Here is a 15,362-nt window from a genome sequence, read left to right as displayed (position 1 = left end):
GGCAAGCTCGTCCTTGCGAAAAAGGCAAACTACTTTGGGGTCATTCCCCAAGCCTCTTACCACCCCTTGCGGCTGCAGATCAGGATCCGTATCCACCCTCTGCAGAGGAGAAGGCTGTGGATCCGGTTCCTCTGGATCGGTATCCTGCCCAGAGGAATCTGTATCCGGCTGAGGAAACCCCGTACGGAACGAGCACTTAGGCAGAGACTGTCCCTTCTCACCTCGAGGTTTAGCGCGCTTCCTGGCATGAGATTTGGTCACTCCAGCGGCGACTTTTTCTGCCGTGCGCCTCTTGCCTGACTTCCGTGCTTTAAATGCCTTAAGAAGTAATAAGCCAAACTCAGACAAAAAGGAAGAAGAGGAGGAGTCAGAGACCTCCTCAGGGTCATCAGGCTGCAAAGGCTCCCTATCAGCAGGGAAACTCCTCTGCAGAGAAAGAGGAGGTGGTAGCAACCCCTCCCCCATGATTGCCTGAGTAGCAGATCTAAATGACTGTAAGATGGCCTCCGTTCCCCCCCGGCAAACATTCCGAACAAACTCCCTCATGCGAGAGGTGCGCACGTGGGCCGAGCCGCACACGCGGCGGCTCACGGCATGAGGGGAGAGAGAGAGAGAGAGAGAAACGTAGCGAGCCCCAAACAGCCCAAAAATGACCCCCCCATACCCAAAATGCGGCGAAAACCCAGGGAGGTAGAGAGAGCTGATCTGCTGAGGGAAAACAAAAGTAAAATTTAAACCAAGGGGGTTTTTTTCCCAAACCTTGCCCCAGCAGTGGTCCAAAGTGCTGATTCTCAGGGTGGAGTGAGCTGGGCTCCCCGGTATCGCACCCAAGCTGCCACTTCATTCTACCCATCTTGCAAGCACAATAGACATTATCCTTCACGTTCTCCCTCCTCCATGATGCAACATCTCTAAATACCCCGGCACGTCCAATCCTCTCGTCCTCCCCCCCCCCCCTCTCTCTTCCTCCCCCCCCTCACCCCCTCTTTACCTTTACTTTAAGTTTTTGCCGTTTAAATTACTTAGCTATTCTCAGTTAGTTATTTATGTATTAGTTCATAATTATTAACTTGTTATATATACGTTACTTCTTCCCTTAGTTATCTATATACTAGTTCATAATTATTACTACCTTGTTCTATGTACAACGCTCTGACGTTTTGTTTTCCTGTAAATCGACACGATATCCTAGGATGAACGGCGGTATATAAAAACAAACAAACAAACAAATAAGAGTCCTCAACCCTGACTTGCAGCTGCCTCAAACCAGCAGGGGATGGCCCTCTCAGAGCCTACCGACCCCCTGGAAGGCTGACCACATTGTTCGTAAGTCGAAACTCTAAGCTTCACCTATTTTTTTTTTTCCAAGTAGCAAAGTTAAGGCAATCACTAACAAATAACTAGAAAAAAAAATCCCCTAACTGACTAACTTTCCTCACAAAACTATTCTCACAGACCAGAAAGAAAATTATTCCTTACCTGCTAATTTTCGTTCCTGTAGTACCATGGATCATTCCAGACTGTGGGTTATGTTCCCTGTCCAGCAGATGGAGTTAGAACCAAAAATTCCCAGGGGAGGACCTATATAGCCACGCCTCCCTCGCCTCAATCCTCAGTAACTGGACTAACAAAGCCAAGACGAGAAGAGACAGAACCAGAGGAATCAATTAATCTAAAAAATATAGAGAAAAAATAACAGCTGTAAGTGACAGCAACTAACTTGTACTCAAAAAACTGTAACTGAGAACTTGCAAACAGCACTGTGTTCAAAGACACAGCTCGCAATAACTAGAGATACAGAGTGAAAACAGGAAAGCAGGGATGGCCCACAAAGAACCCCCAAAACTAGGGAGGAGTCTGGAATGATCCATGGTACTACAGGAACGAAAGTTAGCAGGTAAGGAATAATTTTCTTTTCCCTGTACGTACCAGGATCATTCCAGACTGTGGGATGTACCAAGCTTCCCCATCATGGGTGGGTCGCGGACAGCCCTGCCCATATGACCCTGTCTCCAAGCTGACCGTGAGATGGCGCGCGAATGTCTAGACGATAATGTCTTGCGAAAGTGTGGAGAGTCTTCCATGTGGCTGCCCTACAGATTTCCTGAGAAGAAACTGCAGAACTTTCCGCCCATGACGTCGCTTGAGCGCGGAGAGAATGTGCTTTAACAGCTAAAGGTGGAGACTTACCCACTCCGATGTATGCGGCTATAATCGCTCCTTTCAGCCAGCGAGCGATTGTTTGTTTGGATGCCATGCAACCCTTCCTGGGTCCCGACCAAAGGACAAACAAATGATCGGAGAGTCGAAATTCATTAGTGACCTCCAAATAATGTATCAAAGAACGTCGGACATCCAACCGACGCAAGTCATAAGAATCAGAGGATAAAAATGACGGAAGCTCTATCGATTGGTTGAGATGGAAAGTCGAGACCACCTTCGGCAGAAAAGATGGAACTGTCCGCAGGGATACTCCCCCTGGCGTGAAACGAAGGTATGGCTCCCTACATGATAGAGCTTGTAGTTCAGAGATCAGACGTGCTGAGCTGATCGCCACCAGGAAGATGGTCTTAAGGGTGACATCCTTGAGTGTGGCTGAAGTCAGAGGCTCAAAAGGCAGTGCACATAGAGCCCGGAGTACCAAATTGAGATTCCAAGAAGGACAAGGTGGTCTAATTGGAGGCTTCAAGTGTTTTACCCCCTTTAGAAAACGTAGGATATCTGGATGTCAGGCCAGAAGCTCCCTGTCATTACTACGTAGGAAGGCTCCCAACGCCGCCACCTGCACACGAAGAGAATTATAGGCAAGGCCCAAATCCAGACCAGCCTGTAGGAAGGAAAGCACATGTGTCACCGAGGCCTGCGTTGGTAGAATCGATTTTGACTCGCACCATTCCTCAAAAACCTTCCATACTCTGACATAAGTAACCGACGTGGATGTCTTCCTAGCTTTCAGGAGTGTGGATATGACAGATTCTGGATATCCGCGCCGTCTCAATTGACGCCTCTCAAAAGCCAAGCCTCAAGGCAGAAGCGATCTGCCTCCTTGAAAAATATTGGTCCTTGGCGAAGAAGACGTGGCAGATGACTAAGCCGAAGAGGGCCGTCTACTGCCAGATTGAGAAGATCTGCAAACCATGGTCGATGAGGCCACTCTGCAACTAGGATCACCGGACCTTGATGCGTCTCTATCCGTCGGATAACCTTGCCCACTAGAGGCCACGGAGGAAAGACATATAGTAGACACTGTCGAGGCCAGGGAAGAAAATCTCTCGACACTGGGTTCCATCGCGAAAGCAGAGACCTCTGGAGAGGCCTGAGATGAGCGAAGGCCCATGGAACCAAATCGATTGTTGAGGCCATGGTTCCCAGTACCTGGAGATAATTGCACGCCGTGGGAGCAACTAGTGCCATGAACCGTGTTACCTGAGTACGCAGAGCCCGAGCTCTGTCCGGGTGCAGAAATACCTTGGCTCGGCTGGTGTCGAAGTGTGCTCCCAGAAAATCCAGCGATTGGGACGGTATCAGTTTGCTCTTTGAGAAATTGACGATCCATCCCAGAGACTGAAGAAGCTGTACTACCCTGTCTACAGCACGGTAACCCTGCGTCCTTGACTTCGCCCGAATGAGCCAGTCGTCTAGATAGGGATGTACAAGGATACCCTCCTTGCGGAGCGCCGCCACCACCACTACCATGATCTTGGTGAAGACACGCGGAGCCGTCTCCAGACCAAAAGGGAGAGCACGAAACTGAAAATGCTGTCCCAAAATCTTGAAGCGTAAGAAGAGCTGATGATGGTGATGGATCGGGATGTGAAGGTATGCCTCTGTAAGGTCCAAAGAGGCCAAGAATTCTCCCGGATGCACTGCTGCTAACACTGAACGGAGCGTTTCCATACGAAAACGAGGAACTCTGAGACACTTGTTGACCGTCTTGAGATCTAGGATAGGTCGAAAAGTGCCCTCTTTCTTGGGAACCACGAAGTAGATTGAATAATGACCTTTTCCCAGTTCGGAGGCCGCTACCGGTACTATCGCCCCCAGCTGTTAGCAGACGATCGAGAGTCTGTCGGACTGCTAATTGTTTGAGACGGGAACCGCAAGGAGAAAACAGACAACGATCTCGGGTTCGTGTACAAAATCTAATACGTAGCCTTGTCTTAAGATGTCCAGCACCCATTGATCCGACGTAATTGGGCCCACTCCTTGTAAAAGAGAGTAAGGCGACCCCCCAGGTGGGGGATCCCCTCTTGGGTCCTTCTGTCATCATTGTGAAGCCTTCGAGGAAGGACCTGCCCCTTGAGTATCCTTATCGTGGCAGCGCCCTCGAAAGGACCGGTTCCAGGTGTGTGATCGTGTAGAAGGAGCCCGAGGTGTCTGCTGTCTAGTAGGACACGACCTCCGTTGATTCCGGTACCTATTTCTGGAGGAATAAAAAGATCTAGAAGAACGTGGACGATCTTCTGGTAGCTTGTACACCGCATTCTCATTAAGAGATTTGATGATCTGATCCAAATCTTCCCCAAATAGGCACCTACCCTTGAAAGGAAGGGAACTCAGGCGCGTCTTAGACGAAGCATCTGCCGCCCAGTTGCGTAGCCACAAAAGACGATGAGCGGACACCGCCGCCACCATGGAACGAGCGAGGACCCTTAACAGATCATAAAAAGCATCAGCTCCATAGGCAACCACCGCTTCAAGTCTATCAGCCTGAATAGTCTCTGCCTGTGGCAAGGATTGGGAAGTGAGAAGCTGTTGTACCCAACGCAGAGCTGCTCGCTGTGCTAGGGAACTGCAGATAGCAGCCCTCATCCCCAATGCTGAGACTTCGAAGATACGCTTGAGGTAAACCTCGAGCTTGCGATCCTGGACATCCTTTAACGCTGTCCCGCCCGTAACCGGGATGGTAGTATGTTTCGTGACCGCGGATACCGCTGAATCAACAGCAGGAACCTTAAGAATCTCCAAGAAATCAGTGGGGAGAGGGTATAACTTTTCCATGGCTCGACTGACTCGAAGATTGGCCTCAGGAGTATCCCACTCCCTTGAAATCAATTGCAAGATGTTGTGATGCGTGGGAAAAGCTTTTGCTAGAGGTCGTAAGCCGGCTAGGAGAGGATCCCCTTTCTTAATCTTCGGATCCTGAGCCACAGGATCCGGAGGAGGGTCAATGTCCATTTCCTGGAGGATGTGGGGGATGAGATCATCCAATTCCGCTGCTGAAAAATACGGAGGACCCTCGGGTCGTCACCTTCTACCTGGGCCCGCCAGGGAGGATTCATCCACATCTGGATCTTGCCATGGATCCCCCGACGGTTGTTTGCAGCGGTATAGGAATCACAGGGGGGGGGGGGGGGGCTGAGTGGACCCCGCACCCCCTGTGGGCAAGAAGCCCTCCCTAAGGGAGGGTCTGCCGTCGAAAGTTGTGTCAAGCAGGCCAATTTGGGGGGAGGGGGACCCCAAATTCCAAGATTCGGATCCCTGCTCTGTAAAAATGCCTTGTGCATTAAAACAATGAATTCTGGCGAAAAAGCGGGAAGTGCTGATGAGGGGCCCCCCGAGACATCGTCCCCTTGCCTGCCCTGGTCCGTTGCGCTTCGAAACTCCATACTGTTAGAGGAAACCTGGAGAGGAGCGTCGACGTCCTCCTCAGAGAGAGCTGCCTCAGAGTCAGCTGAGAAAATGGCCGCCGTTCCCGCGCTGAGGGGAAACGGGGCATGCCGCTTCCTGCCAGCGTGGTCAGACTCTCCTCCAAGCTGCCTACCAGGTAAGCCATACTCCCCTCAGGAAAGCTGAAGAAAATCCCTCCGAGGTCTACTGAAGCCCGTGCCGAGCTCCGGAGCCGTTCGGCGATTTTTGCATCGCGGCGGGAGGGAGGGGGAGGGGCGGCTGCGGCGCGTGGCATCAACTGAAGCGGCGAATTAATAAAACTCTTCGGCCTCCGGACCCCTCACCGTCCCCAAGAGACCGTCGGGGAAAAACGCCGTCCCGACGGTGAGCAGCTCCGGGGAATGGGTCGTCCGCAGAGCTGCAGGGCGGGAACTCCAATCACTCCCCTGAAAGGGAGGAGGGGAAAAGGAAAACTCCGGGGCTAGGGGGAGCAGTCGGCACTACAGACTTTCACCCCTCATAAATTCCTGTTCCTACCAACAACTGTAAATGAAATAAAAATAACACTTACCACACTCTAGCCAGGCAAGGAAGAGGAAAAAAACAAAAAGATAGGAAGAGAGAAATAAAGTGACAGGCAAAAAACACAGCCTGTCAGCAAGTTCCTGACTGGAAAACAGTGTCTCTCTTTGAACGGAGTGGTCCTGTCAGAACACTACAGAACCTATCCCTTAGAAGAAAACCTTTATCTAATATTATTTAATTGATTCCTCAAAGAGAAAATAAAACTAGAAAAGTGCTGGGGACCACCGTGTCCCCTGCTCAATCTGCTGGAGTTAGAACTATACTGAGGATTGAGGCGAGGGAGGCGTGGCTATATAGGTCCTCCCCTGGGAATTTTTGGTTCTAACTCCATCTGCTGGACAGGGAACATAACCCACAGTCTGGAATGATCCTGGTACGTACAGGGAACTCTAGGTTTTGCACCCCTTCTATCTGCTGGAGACAGATGAATACTGCCGGACTGTAGGGGGCACCATCCTATGTAAGGCGGAGTTTGTTTTAAAAACATGTCTCCATCTGCTGGGGGAGGGGTGGGGGGGAACCCAGAAGTCTGGACTGATCCAGATACGTACAGGGAACAACTTTTATCTGTCCAGTCTACCTCCAAGTTTGAAAGAAGTGATTGTTTTGGAACAAACCTTTGAGAATTAAAAAAAACAAATAAAAAAAAAATATGACTGGCATAGCAATATAGTAAATGACAGCAGGTAAAGAAAAAAAAAAGAATCAAATGGTACACACCCAGTGTGTCCAACAAGTTGCTTCTATAGTAACTACCGCTCTGTACAGGTTACCCCCATGCCTACTGTTAAAGGTGGTATATGCCGCTCCGTGCAGGTTACCCCTCATGCAGAAGAAGTATACAAAAAGTTAACAAAGGTTATCCCATGCTTTTTGAATTCCATCACCATTCTTGTCTTCACCACTTCTTCCGGGAGGGCATTCATGCATTACTCCTCTTCCCTCCCTTGGTCCCCACTACTATTTCCACTTCTATTCTTTTCTCCGCATAGACTGACACTCATGCAGAGATGCGAGATGTATACTGCTCACACGAACTGGCAAGAAGGTTGCACTGAGCACAGGAATTTAAAGATGTTACAGAAGTAGGCAACTCCAGTCCTGGAGTGCCACAAACAGATCTGCTTTTCAGGATATCCCCCAATGAATATGCATGAGATACATTTGCATTCATTGCCTCCACTGTATGCAAATATAGCTCATACATATTCACTGGGGGATATCCTGAAAAGCAGACCTGTTTGTGGTACTCAGCGATGCCTACCCCCTGAGCTATTGCAACCTCCATCCCTGACACTAAACCTGTGAGAGGAGAGAGTAGGATTATAGCAGGAAATCAGCTGCACCAGCTCAGTCCTGCACTCACCTTTCTACTAGTCTATTCCAGACAGTTGTCTTTAACACCTCTACTGGGATACTGATCATCTGGGAAGTGCAAGAGGAGGCAGGGCAGCCATGGCCACAATTGAAGAATACGGCTTACAATCTGCAAGCAGCATTCTTGAGAGTTGTTTCAGACAAGATGAATACAAGATGCAGTATTCCCAGCATAGTGCTCCCACTCTTTGTTACATTTCTCTGCATTATCATCAGGTTTTCCTTCACAAGAATTAATGGTCAGATCTTCTTCTTATAATTAAATGCATTTATTTGTGCATTACAATCAAGAGCAAACAGTGATTCATTTTATTTTACTGACCTCTTGTACCAGTTCACACACATCCCCCATATAGTGGAAAACAGTTACATATTATTGATTTCACATACTGGAACTATTTTTTTATATTACAGCCTCAAAACATGCCCCATCTGAATCAAAAATTGTATCATTAAAAGGACCATCTGGCATTTTGCTGTATGATTTAGCTTTGTTCTTGATTTGTATATTGGTGTCTAATTTATAAAATTAGCATCTTTCACTTATTCACAGGGACCTTTGTTTTCAGTTTTTAATCTAATTTTCCATGGGAATTTCTCAATACTTTAATCAACAAATATTGGAGAAATCAATGGGAAAAAAATATCTAAATTTTTCACACTAATTTTCTCCCATTTTTGATCATAATGAGCACTGAGAAATTCCCATGGAAAATATAAAAACTGCAAACAAAGGTCTCTACTTACTCAGACCTACTGGTGAAAGTCTGTTTAGTTATGTTTCACAATTAACATTCTTATATAGTTGATATAATTTATTTCTGTTTATTATCTTCTAGTATTAGATTTATTACCCCAACTCCTTCATTCTATTTGTTGTTATCCAGCCGTTGAATTCCTCCAACTCCATTTTGGCTTTCTACATCCAAAGTTTATCATCAATTATTATATACTGTATATATCTAGCTTACTATTTATTCTGCTTCTTGGTATAATCCTCAACATTTGGAGAGCAACTCTTTGGTCTTTCCAGCTCTCCTTCCAACTAATAATTCAGAGGCTTTTTTTTCTTTAAACTCTTCACATCACTCCTCTTCTTCAAAGACACTGTTTCCCAGTTCACCTCCAAATCCATTATAAAAATGTTGCTGCATAAATCTAAAGCCACAAATTCATTAGAAACTGCATATTTTCAATCTTTGGTCACAGATTACATCCCTCGTTCTCTATTTCTGTTCACAGCTCACTTGTTTTCTCACCATCCTTGTGCTCAGTGTCAATCTTTATTCTCAACAGCTCTTTGCTTATGCAACAATCCATTCTATTCCTGGATTTGTCTCCTTTATTTTCATTTCCAATGACATACTTCTCTTGATTAAATCACTCAATCATTCTTCTTTCCTTGGTTATGGGTGACTATTTCTTACCTATCCTATGCAATTGAACTTGGCTTTGATTTGATAGATATTTACAGTAACTGTGTCAATTTATACACAAGATTTTTAGCACCCATTTTTACTTTATTTTACAGTTTGTAAATTACTCTGGGTGGGGAGTCATATAAAAACGTAAAAAAATAAGACCCAACTAAGGCTTTTGGGCAAGTCAGGTGGAAAAAGGAGTCAAGTTTAGAACAAACAGCAGTGAGGGGAAGTGGAATGGAGTGGTTACTTTTCAGACACAGAAAGTAAAAGTAAAGAGAGATGGTTGCCTGTTTAGTATGGGGGAGGAAAACTGTAAAAGTGCAAGATTTAGAGCTGAGCAAGCACAGAAGAGTACAGTAGAGTAGGAGGGTCAAAAGGTATGGAGAAACTAGAACCAGAAAGCAAAAAACAGAAGTTTAAACATGGGCCACTGAAAGGAGAATAGTGGTGGATTAACATAGAGGTGACAAGGTGAACATAGGTGAAGGCAAACAGCAGATATTGGAAAAGCTGAGAAATCAGTTAAATGATTTAAATACATAAGAAGAAAAATGGCATGAAGATCATGGTAAGCACTGAATATTCAACATATGCAGATTTTATACATGGTAAAACTGTTTAAAAGAGAAGAACGAAGCAGAAATACAAGTGCTGAGAGAAAAAGATGACTTAGCAGTCTTCCCTAAAAACTTAGAGTAAGATGGGATAGGGACAAAGAATCAATAGGAAATCAGGGGAGGCCAGACATCAATACTAGAAAGATTCCCTATGATGAAAACTGAGCATCTCCAAAAGAAAACAGCTGAAAGGAATGATGACAGTTTGTCAGAAATCAAGGTAGAGAGATGGGGAAAAAGAAGAATCCTGAGCAATGGCGAAGAAATAAGAACACCCAAAGAACGGATAAAAAGACAGGATTTAGCATAGAAGAGAAATGCTTCTTAAGACATCTAAAGTGAAGATGGTTCTGATTAACTACTCATATCTTTTAAAGTAATGAGACCAGATAGAGAGTTTAAGAAGGTAGGCAAAACTGTACCAGGTAATGTATTATTTTGTCCTGGCACTTTCCTCCTGTTACTTCTATCACAATCAGATTCAGCCTATATCAGGCTACAGCATCAAGAGTCTTAATTCATAAAGATCTAGAGTTTTCCTTCTATTTTCCCTCTCTACTCGCCCAACCATTGCAGTGACGGTCCTTGGCCAGGGGCCTCAGACCATAGCTCTCTCTGGAGCCCGGTATACATGTATCCTAAGCCCCACCAGTAAGAGCCACCACTCAGAAATGATTGTCTCCGTGTCATCAGCCAGCCTGTGTCAGTAAAACTGAAACTGAATGAAGAAAGAAAAAAATTTGTAAAATTAAATGCATACAGATGTAATATGAATTTTCACATTTTTATAAATGACATGAAATAGAAATCAAAGATTTCTAAGATATATGGAACAAAACATAGCCTGGCAGAAGTAACTAGATGCACTCCTGGAAAAACTAAGTCTGATGCAGAAATATGTTTTCAGCCCAACACGCAGCTTTCCCAGCATTTGAATGCTCATTTACTACCAATACAGCAAGAAGCTTTACGCTCACAAAGGGGCCAATGCAATACAGTGCGCTCAGCCGAGCGCACCGTTTAACCCACTGTCGGACGCAGGTTAAATAGGCAATAATCCACCCCCTAATGTGCGTTTAACGCGCGTCTGACGTGGAGTGAATGAGTTAGCGCTCATCACATTCAAATGCATGTGAATGAGGCTATTACTCATTCACTCCAAATGCAAAAAGATAAATGTGCATCTGAGACGCACATTTATCGCTCAGATATTAAAGCCTGCCTGGAGCAGGCATTAATAAAGTAAAAATAAATAAATAAATAACTCTGCAGACTGCCTAGTTATAAAGACTGACGCTAGTAAACTCGGCCTCGGTTTTCATAACCGGCTGTCCGTGAGTTTACCGGCGGCCATTTTTCATTAGTGGCAGACAGGCAGGTTATGAAAACCGAGGCAGAGTTTACAAGCGTCGGTCTTCATAACCAGCAGCCGCGGCGGGTCGCGTTAGCAAGGAAGCGCTAAGGTCGCGCAAGCGACCCTAGCGCCTCCTTCCTAGAGCGACCCCCTAATTTACATATTGCATGGCACCCCCCTTGCGGGCACCATGCATGAAGAAAGCAGGCACTGAAAAGTCAGCGCCCGCTTTCCACGAAGATTATTGCATCGGCCCCCAAAGTGATTGCTCTAAAATGTGAGTAGTGCGTAGCACCCTTGCATGGAAAGCCCATGCAAATAAGGGCATTAAGCACTATCCCCCAATGCAGAGAGGTACACTGGCCTAACCTGGGTTTTCTTAATGCCAGATACTTAATTCCTGGGTCACAGATGGCATTAAGTTGACACTGCTGCTGTGTGGGGGAAAAAAAAAAAAAGTAGTATTTACTGCTCTGCTGCTACCACCACTTACCTGGCTAATTGGCAGCAGCTGACAGTGGCCAAGATAGCCAGACAAGTGGCAGCAGTTAGCTGCAAGATAGCCGGACAAATTACATTTATCCAGGTATCTTTTTATCAATTTTCTAGTGTCTCTTTCTTCCCAGTTCCTGCACTCCCCCGGAATTAAAATCCAAGCACTCTTTTACAGTTAACATGCTCTTTTTTTGTTGGGGTTTAACTCCCATTGCATAGCATTAGCTTACTGCATTGGGAATTTTTTTTTTTTTAATCTGAACATTAAAACAGCACTGAAAACCAGCATAGTTTCTTTCTGATTACTGAATCAGCTTGTCAATAAATTTACCTGTTGATTGTGCCAAGAATCTGACCAGTACTATACCTAAAGAAAAAAAATTTTTTTACACTTTTAGAACTGAGAATGAATTTTATAGCACCAATTCTAGGTTCCTATTTTGTTCTGTCATTCAAGCCTCAACACTTATTTGATACACTGTGGGACTGCATAGTAATATAGTAGATGACAGTAGATAAAGACCAAATTGGTCCATCCAGTCTAGCTCTCTGAGATTCTTCCATTTTGGGTAAATTAACACTAATTCCCATAAGAACCCAACACCAGCACCACTCACATCTTTGTCTTATTCGACCTCAAACTTTTTCCAGCACTACCCTTCATAACCATCCCACACAAGCCCAAAATCTACTAAAAAAAAAAAAAAGTGTTGTCTTCTAATCACCTCTGCCTTTTCATCTTCAATTTTTTATTCTTACAAACCCAAAACTTAATCCAACCAACCAGGCCCCTTTCACATTTAACCATGGTGCCTCAATGCAGGTTACTCCATTCTTCTTCAAAGTCCGATGCTGTTTGCCAAGAACTATGCTATTTATTCACAAAAGAAACATTTATTTAGATTTTTATAATCTGCTTTTCGGCACTTCAAAGTGTATATCAAAGCGGATTACATTCAGGTACAATAGGTATTTCCCTATCCCCGCAGGGTTTACAATCTAATTTTGTACCTAAGGCAACGGAGAGTAAAGTGACTTGCCTAAGGTCACAATCTACAGTGGGATTTGAACCTTGGTTTCCCTGGGTCGTAACCCGCTGCTGTAACCAATAGACTCCTCCTCCATTCCACATATTAAGATTTATGAAATTTTATCTTTCAAAAACATGCACAACTCACAAAGATATTTTCCCATTTTACCTGTGCACGTTTATTATAGAAAATGTTAATTGTTGAAATCTAAAGAGTAAATAAATGTTTTAAAATGTATATGTACGCAAAATTAGCTGCAAAATTAGCAGCTCCGATTAATACATCTTTGCTGTCAATCATTTTAAAAGAAAGTTAAATGCGCATCCATTAATCTTAAAATATAGTACTGAAAGTAGGAAGACGACTCCACGTTGATTAGAAGATATGATGTTCCCGTGGAGATCAATCTGCAAGTACCTATACTGCAAGAACTGCGTGCGCACAGGGTGCTTATGGTGTTTGGCTGAAAGTTCCTCCCGCCTTTGTTCCGGATTGTGGCATCAGGCAAACAACATTCGCTACTGCCATCTCGCCGCGTACACCGGCCAACAAAAGACGCAGGTCGCCGAACAATCCCAGGATAATCCCGCCACAGGTCCATCCCCTCAGACGCCCTTCACCCCCCCCTACCGGAGTCAGCCACAAACAGACCAAAAAAGCGAGACGCCTCTCCGCAACTCCAACGCGGCCTTGACAGCCAAGGAGGAATTGTGGCCGCAATACGTCAAGTTAATTACAGGAAACCGTCCGCGTGACGCTCTAACAGGCTTTTGCCTGCAAGCTCGCCGTGTGGCTGTTTAGGCAATATAACAACACACAACTATCACCAAAGATGGCGGCCGATACAGGCTCCTCGGCAAGCCGCGGCAATCTTTCCACCTGAAATTTACCACGCCTTAGCCGTCAGACCGGCACCGCAGCTGACCACAATGGTGCCTGAAACGCTTATAAAGGGGAAGGCTGAGGAAAGAGGCAGCTTACCGTGAGCGTTTCGCGGGCTACTTAGGCGAAAACATCCGCGCAGATGCTTGCTAACATTTCCAAGCAGCGCCGGGGCTGCTAACGGGGAGTTCGTGTGAACCTGGCGTGGTGGATGATGGGTAATTTTGGGTCAAAGAAGGCTACTGGAGAGCCAGAGGCGCACACGGCGAACGAGAGGCGCGCGAAGCGGGCGCCACGTGGCAGGCCCGCGAGCCGCGGTTTTCGAAGGCAGGCGTTCCACGCCGCACCCGCGCGGGCTTTCGCTCTTTCCCTGGCCTCTCTTGGTGTGTGGGCGGGGGACAAGGAGGTCGCCCTTGCTTGGAGACCCGCGGAGAGCTGCCTCGAGTGGTGCGGATCAGTCTTGAGTAACGAGTGGGGAGGGTCGGTAGGAGCAAGATAATGAGTGCGAGATGTGACTTTCTGGAGGTTGGCCACGAGCTCCGGGGTATGCTGAGGGGGGAAGCGGTGCTTTGTGATTTAATTGCATTTGGTAGGAAGGCGGGGGCAGGATTATATGGGATAGGGCGCAGATACTGGGAGCCAGACGAGGCTAACATTAAGCTCCTTGCCGTATTTTGTTCTGTTAAGAACGGACTGGTCTGGCTAAGCACTGGCTTAAGTGCTGTGGAGACAGAGACCGTTGCTCTCTGAGGTTCCTGAAGTCCACTACCGAAGAGCCTACATATGAGCTCCTTTGTTTGTATTTTATATTGTTTTTAATTATTATTATTTTCAGGTGGTGGGGAGGGGAAAACGTAAATTCGTTTTTTAAATTTGTGTTATTTAATTTTATATAACACGTTTTAGACTATTTATTTTTAGACGTCAAATTTTTTAGCGATCCTTTAAATGAGTTCCACATCAATTATGTTTTAAACTAAGGCGAGAGCAGGGAAAAAAAAGCAAAATGCGCTTTTATCTATAATCTTAACATGATCGAAATGTGATAAAACAAACATTTTTGGTGACCAGTTAGATTTCAGTTGAAATCTGATGAATTGTACCTCACTACTTACACGGATGTGTGTTTAAAACGTGTTTCTTAGTGTCTTATGTAGTTTCTTAATAAGTGAAGTCAAAGCCTTTTAGGGTATCATTTGCTATACTGCAATATTTTACAGCAAGCGGGGGCAAATACAATGAGCCATGGTAAAGCACCACAGGGGGCATTCCAGCAGTATTTTCCCCTTCACATTAAAATATCATGACAATTTCCCTGCAGTATTTTTTTTTCTCAAGAAAAATATTCCGCAAGAGAAAATATTGTGGGGAACGGGAAACGTTTGCACAATGATGGCCCCTTCACCCAAGGCTGCCATCTTAAAAGGTCACTATGCCCGCAAAAGCAAACCCCCCCCCCCCCCAATATTAAAAACCTCCTGGGGGGCTTGAGAGACCTCTGTCGTCTCAAGAAATAGCCCAAAGTGTAAAAAAAAAAAAAAGTATGTCAAACATAATGCCCCAAGTCTTCCTCTTTCAAAATAAGTTCCTCCCCGATTCAAAATATGAGCTCCCCACTCCTGGTAGCAACCTTGCCAGACCCCACCTTTACACACAACATAAACCCTGGTGGTCTAGTGGGGGCCTGGAACAGCCCCTTAGGCTGTGGGGTCAAGCAGCAGTCATTTTTGCCCATTTTGAAGAATTGGTGCCGCCTAGGGAGTATTCTAGGCCCCCACTGGACCACCAAGGTGACTTTTTTTTATGTAAGGGGGGGGTCAAATAAATCACTAGGGATTATGTTGTGTGTAAGTAGGGGGTGGGGGGACCTTATTTTGAATCAGGAAAGAACTTGTTTTTAAAGGGGAGTGGTTGGGGAGGAGAGGTGTGTGGCATTGCCGCACGACTTCTAAATATTTTTGGCACTCTTATTTTGGGCCACCTCTAG

General features: G+C 45.6%; 1 protein-coding gene across 4 annotated transcripts in view; it reads right to left on the bottom strand.

The window, feature by feature from the left end:
• The window catches only part of ZNF280D (zinc finger protein 280D), a 570,468-nt gene extending 556,613 nt beyond the window's left edge, over positions 1-13,855 (bottom strand). For 2 of the 4 annotated variants that reach the window (XR_003852490.1, XM_029575754.1), the window contains exon 1: positions 13,475-13,855. The gene's annotated coding sequence lies outside the window, so the exon portion shown is untranslated. The remainder of the gene's footprint in view (positions 1-13,474) is intronic. The other 2 variants (XM_029575752.1, XM_029575753.1) reach the window with 1 other exon arrangement.
• Positions 13,856-15,362: the final 1,507 nt, after the last annotated feature.

Source organism: Rhinatrema bivittatum, chromosome 13, assembly GCF_901001135.1.
Source record: "Rhinatrema bivittatum chromosome 13, aRhiBiv1.1, whole genome shotgun sequence".
Lineage (NCBI taxonomy): Eukaryota > Metazoa > Chordata > Amphibia > Gymnophiona > Rhinatrematidae > Rhinatrema > Rhinatrema bivittatum.
The sequence above is the reverse complement of the archived record's forward strand: the minus strand, read 5'-3'. Positions and strand labels throughout refer to the sequence as shown.